This window comes from Pantherophis guttatus, chromosome 1 (assembly GCF_059756535.1).
Source record: "Pantherophis guttatus breed Tessera chromosome 1, ASM5975653v1, whole genome shotgun sequence".
NCBI classification, from domain to species: domain Eukaryota; kingdom Metazoa; phylum Chordata; class Lepidosauria; order Squamata; family Colubridae; genus Pantherophis; species Pantherophis guttatus.
Window position 1 is genome coordinate 60,327,179 of NC_142063.1, and position 6,634 is coordinate 60,333,812.

Here is a 6,634-nt window from a genome sequence, read left to right on the forward strand (position 1 = left end):
GCGAACGTGGCCAACACACCTTTGTCCTATTTTCCCCCCATATCGACAACTATGAGGTGGGCTGACAGAGAATGACTGGCCCAAAGTCAAGTTAACTAAATTTAATGGATATTATTGTAATGCACCATTGCGGCAAGGAGTTCTCCGTGTAACTAGTATATACCGGTACTAACATATTCCATTTGAAAGAGAGTGAGGAGGCAGTTATCAGAGAAACTAGGCTTAAATCCATTCCAAGAAACTAATTTGAGAAAAGTCTCAGAGTGATAAAGGAGAATCACTAACTAACTGCAAGAATCAGTAACTATAGCTAACGTAATACAAGTGGTTTTAAACCTATGTGACACTGTTTCTTAAGTCTGATCTACCCTATAGGGCTGACACCAACAGAAGACATTGTTTTATGGAAGCATGCCCAGCAGAGGTGGGTTTCAGCAGGTTCTGACCAGTTCTTGAGAACCGTTAGTGGACATTTTGAGCACTTTGGAGAACTGGCAAATACCATCTCTGGCTGGCCCCAGAGTGGGGTGGGAATGGAGATTTTGCAATATCCTTCCCCTGGTGTGGGGTGGGACTGAAGATTTTGCAGTATCCTTCCCCTACCACACCCACCAAGCCACGCCCACAGAACTGGTAGTAAAAAAATTTGGATTTCATCACTGGAAATAGGTGGTTATGCAAATAAACTGTCACTGTGCCATGAAGAGATTTATTGGTGATAATATAGGTGATACTATATTATCTGGATATAGTATCCAGAATTGAATTATATCTGGAAGTCTATTAGTAGTCAACACAGGTTGACTGATTAACAGGATGGAGGAGAATGGCATTGTGCCTGCTCCCATTACTTCTTTTTTTTTTGCATAGTATCTCATGAAACTTAATTGTAATAACAAATTAGAATATAAATTGAGCAGCACAAAATATGTAAGGGCATTGAAAGTGTTGGCCCACCTGAAACCATAATGGATCTGCTGCTAGACCCCTTGCAATTTGCCTAAAGTGCAAATAGATCAGCTGATGCTGTCAATATGACACTGAACTACATCTTACAACATCTTGAATCCCCAAAAACTTATGCAAGGGTTTTGTAGACTTCAGCTCTGCATTCAACACCATCATTCCAGAAATCCACTCTAACAACGGGTTTCAAACTTGCAGTGTCACATTGTCATCACATGAGATATCAAAACTTTTTTCCCCTTCGCTAAACGGGGGTGGGCATGGCAGCACATGATGCACCTGGGCCACACGTTTGACACACCTGTTCTAAACTGACTCAGCTAGCTATGCCTGACCACTTACAGATGGATTATAAGCTTTCTAACAGATAGGAAGCAGCAGGTGAAGCTAGGTAAAATCTTCTGATTAATTATTGTAACTATGATTTATGATCTATGACAGTGATGGTGAACCTTTTAGACACTGAGTGCCCAAACTGCATGCCAAACTGAAAGACATGCGTCAATGTGCACATGCACAGACATGAACAGCGCAGACATGTGTGCAGATATGCGCATGCACAGAAATGCATGCATGTGCAGCAGAGACTCAAAGATCAGCTGGCTGGCGGGAGGCGGATCATCCCAACACTGGCAGCACGGCAAGAGGTAAGATCTTTTTCTTTTGTGAGCTTCTGTTTCGTCGTTTGCAGGGAAACAGAAGCTCATGAAAGAAACGCCACGAAGATCTGACCTGGGGCAATGGCACGCGTGCCAGCAGAGAGATCTCTGCGTGCCATCTCTGGCATGCGTGCCATAGGTTCGCCATCACAGATCTATGACCTGTCACTTTGTTGTATGTATGTACTTATGCACTGGAGACAAATTCCTTGTGTTGGAATTTGCCAATTTGGCCAATAAAGAATTCTACCTATCAAGAAAAAAACCAATATAATGATATTTGAACAATGGGAAAAAAAATACAGCTGAAGGAAATGTCTCTTTTCTCTTAGGTAGACAATTTCCCCATAAAAGGATAATATTTGATAGAAAAAAAAACCAAATATTTTTCCTCCCAGACATTTGGATAAGGATTCTGTCACAATACAGTATTTATGTTCTCTTGGGACTTCTACTTTGTTTAAAAAAGAGCCAACTGCAAGAAATATTTCAGTTACAGTGTATATATTTTCTGCTAAAATGTTTTTCAGAGCTAAAGACTTTGTTTGTTGGCTCATTACTGAATGATTTTCACCTTAGGTTCATACATTGTGCTAAACAATGGTTTAACTATGGTTTACTGAATAACTGGCTGGATTTATATAATATACTGAGCAATAAACCATGGTTCACAAATCCTAATATGTATGTTCACACAATACACTGCCCAAAATAAATCATATTATTTATGGCAATGTTTTCATGCCACACCCAGTTAACAAACAATGCATTCCACCATTTTACTCCTTACGGTATCAGGGGTGGTATTCACTTACCTTCACTACCGGTTCACAAATGTGAGGGTTAATTCTGTTCCTGGGGGTTAATTCTGCCAGAAAAGAGGAAAAGGAGAGTTCCAGGTGAATTATTTTTAGCCTGATTCCCCTTATCTTAATGGCTCTACTTAAGTATTTCTATTGTCAGCTCTGTTAGCAAATACTGTTACTGTTGGTTCTCTCATCTCAGAGAAGGCTGCGACTGACATAGCAGCCAAAAATAGGCAAAAAATGTCTCTGGATATAGATATTATCTGCTAATAAAGCAGTAGCTGTGAATTCAGAAGAATTTATCCCAGTCCTAAATTATTGATTTGACCTTTGTGGGAAGTGTTCCCCAGAGATCAGTGCCAGGGATCTCATAGCACCAGAAACCTCAGAAAATAGTGCCAAGAGATTCAAGCCAGCCCTTCCCCCTTTAAGAAAACCAAGAAGCACCAAATACACTCAGTCTAGAATGGGCTTCAGTTTCCCCCTTCAAGAGGAATGTGTGTGGCTGTTTGAAAATACTCCAGTGGTGTCCTATCCCTTGAAAGACTTTTCCATCAGAAGTCCTAATTTTCTGTTTTTCAGGAAAGCACTGAAAATTGACTTGTTTAATAGAGCCTTTTGGTGTTTGACTGATTGTTCACATTGCTCTGATGGGCAGAGTATGGAAAGTTTGTGTTACATTCTATTGCTATTTAAATGCGGATGTGGGTGTTTATCTCATCTTACAAATTGTGGCTGTTAACTTTCACATTTCCTAATTGCCAACCCAGCATTTCTTAGGGGTATCATTTTGGTTTTCTTTACTATAGAAGTTTGGAAAATTTCTCTATTATAGTTTTCCATTCTTATTTGAGTGTTTTGATATAAAAATAACCTCTGGCTGTGCTGGGTGCTTTTGAAATTCAAACATGCCACCTTCTTAGCAGCAGGGTCTCCCCTCCTCCCCCCCACCTCCCCAAAAACAGCAATTTAAAATCTCTTGTTACCGGATGCCTGGATAATAAGTAGCTACAGGAGCAGTGGTGTAGCTGGAAATGATATTTCCTCCTACAATTTCCCATGGAGAGCTCAGGTGTTAGTTTCAGGTTTCCATTCTTTGGCCCTAATCTGGCCCACAATGTAATGTGCTTGAATGAATGCAACACCATCATGTCACATTCCTTCATCTTTGAAACATAGCTTGTTTTTCATTTTCTTTTTCTTGGTTCATACTTTCAGCATCCATCTGAAAGTGAGTTCATGAACCTGATGAAATGTGAATCAACTGAACCAAATTAAAATCTGGTCACTGCTCTCTCTGGTAAAATATATATTTTCTTCCCCTCACTTTTTAGATTACTCATCTAGTTGGTATTAATTGTAAAGTGAAACAGAAAAATATAATAAATATATATGCTGATGGTGACTTGCCTTGCCTTAAGAAACAGCTTTCATAAATAGTAATAAAATGTATTGGGTAAAACAACTACTGAGTCTTGTTGCATGCATACATTCATTTCAGTTATAGATTTGTTTACTTATCTATTTAAATAATTTATAGTGCCGCCCATATCACTAAAATGATTCCAGGCAGATTATAAAATTATAACAAAAAATATTTATGGAACAAAATGCAAAAATCTATACATCTATAAAAACTTCAAATTTTATGGAATGAGTTTTTATTTTGCTAGTTTCTTCTACCACACTGCTATGGTCCCATTTTGTTCTATTTTCAGGGAGGTAGCCTGCTAAGGGATAGATGGACAGAGTTCTGACCTATGGTGAAATCCAATTTTTTTTACTATCAGTTCTGTGGGTGTGGCTTGGTGGTGTAGTGTAGCTTGGTGGGCGTGGCTTGGTGGGCGTGGCAGGGGAAGGATACTGCAAAATCTCCATTCCCACCCCAATTGAGGGGAAGGATATTGCAAAATTTCCATTCCCACCTCACTCTGGGACCAGTCAGAGGTGGTATGTGCTGGTTATCCGAACTGCTCAAAATTTCCGCTACCAGTTCTCCAGAACCAGTCCGAACCTGCTGGATTTCACCCCTGTTTCTGACACACTTTACATAATTACTTTCCAACATTCTGTTGGGGTTGAAAGAATAAAAATGGCTTTTTAAAATAAGATTCAAATGGAAAGAATGAATATGCTTAGCAAAAATACAAAAATGTTGCAGGTAATGAAGAAAAGATGAAATTACTCAACTCTTATTTTGTCTCAGTCTTCTAAAATAGAAAATACATATTCTCTCAGAGTACAGAATAGTATGATGAAACAGAACTGAAGTTTGAGACTAATAAGATCAGAAAATATCAATTTACTCACAATTCAAATCTCTGAGATCAGATGAGCTTCATCCTAGTGAATTAACATTAATGGTCCTGTTTTTATTCTCTATACTACCATGTGCCATATTTACTAGAGCCTTTTGACTGTTTTACCTAATTTAAAGCATATTGGAAACAACCTTTAAGCTGATAACTCTGTAACATTTGTTTTCCTATACTTAAACTTGTACTACGAGGCATATTCCCAAGTGTGTCTAGAACACAACCTATATACAGGGTGAAATGCTCCCGGATCGGACTGGATCGTCTGGTCCAGTAGCGATCTTGGCTGGTGGTTCTGCGATCTGGTAGCGATGGTGGAGCAAAGCTCCGCCCACCTGCCCAGGTGTCATTACTTCCTGGTTTTAACCAGGAAGTAATGTGTTTTTTACCTTCTGTGCATGCACAGGTTTTGTGCATGTGCAGAAGGTTTGTGTGCGCACTTGACGGGCGACTCGTGCGCTTCCGAACCGGTAAGAAAGGTAAGTAGATTTCACCCCTGCTTAGATGTCTATCTAATCTGCTCACTAACATTTCTTACTGCCACATCTGACTATAAATACATGGTCTATTTATGGTGCAAGAATGGATAAGCTACTTAGTGATTTTACCTCTTGAGGGTGAACTTGCAAAGGAAATTGACTTTGGGGATTATTTTGCAGTGAAAATGATTATTTTTCCAGGAAAAATAAATCTTTAGAGTAAATGGATCTATTTATAAAATGCTGGCTGATGAACTTTTTTTAAAATAAACACATAAAAATATTTACAAGATAATGAGTTTATTAGGACTAAGTAGAAAGTTAATCAGCCCTCAATTCTTTAGGAATGGATATATTGCTAAATAAAAACATTAAAAAGTCACGATGGGCCATGATGTCATTTCAAAAAATGTAAATTAAAATAGATCCATTCTTTCATGGATCATAGAATGAATATGGAGTGTTTAACTTCAGAGTTGGAAGGGACCTTAGAGGCCTTCTAGTCTAACCCCCTGCTCAAGCAGGAGACCCTATACCTCCAGTGATGGTGCAACAACAATTTTTGAACGTAAGCTGTTCCACTAGTTGATTGTTCTCATGTCAGGAAGTTTCTCCTTAGCTCTGGGTTATTTCCCTCCTTGGTTAGTTTCCATGTATTGTTTATTGTCTTGCCTTCTGGTGCTTTGGAAAATAGGCTGACCCCTTCTTCTTTGCAGCAGCTCCTTAGATATTGGAACACTGCTATTATGTCACCCCTTGACCTTCTTTTTACTAGGCACACTCAAATCCTGCAACTGTATTTCATATGTTTTAGCCTCCAGCCCCCTAATCATTTTTGTTACTCTTCTCTGCAGTCTTTTCTATTTCCATGCCAGCTTGCAGATTAGTGGTTGTTCAGGAGATTAGAAAGCAAACCAGTAAAAACGATCTAGTGAGCTAGTAATTTGTATATGTTTATTTCAAAGGACAGTAGAGGATGCCTATATGACTAATGTGATATGATCTCCTTTAAAGTGTTATGTTCACAAGTTTACTTTCAGAGAGCTATGTGTTTGCCGTGGTTTATTTCATCCATTCATTTCCATAATGGTGTCATATGGCAATGACATGTTCACCTTTATGTAATGGCTCCACAAGAAAGCACCTTTCTCCTTTTGTGAAGCCCGAGGTATGTGGGGAGTTCTCATGTCAGTCTAGATGATTCACAAGGCAGAGTAGGCTGTGTGCCCTATATCAATGCAATTATATAATCAGTACCTGTAACTGAAATCATTCTTCACTCCCACTGGTGAAAAAATATGACAATAAATCTATTCTTACTACGATTTTGCTCCATTGAAAATAATTACATAGGCAAAAAACCATATTTAAAGTATTACCTTCACCCCAAATCTAAAACTTTTTGTTCT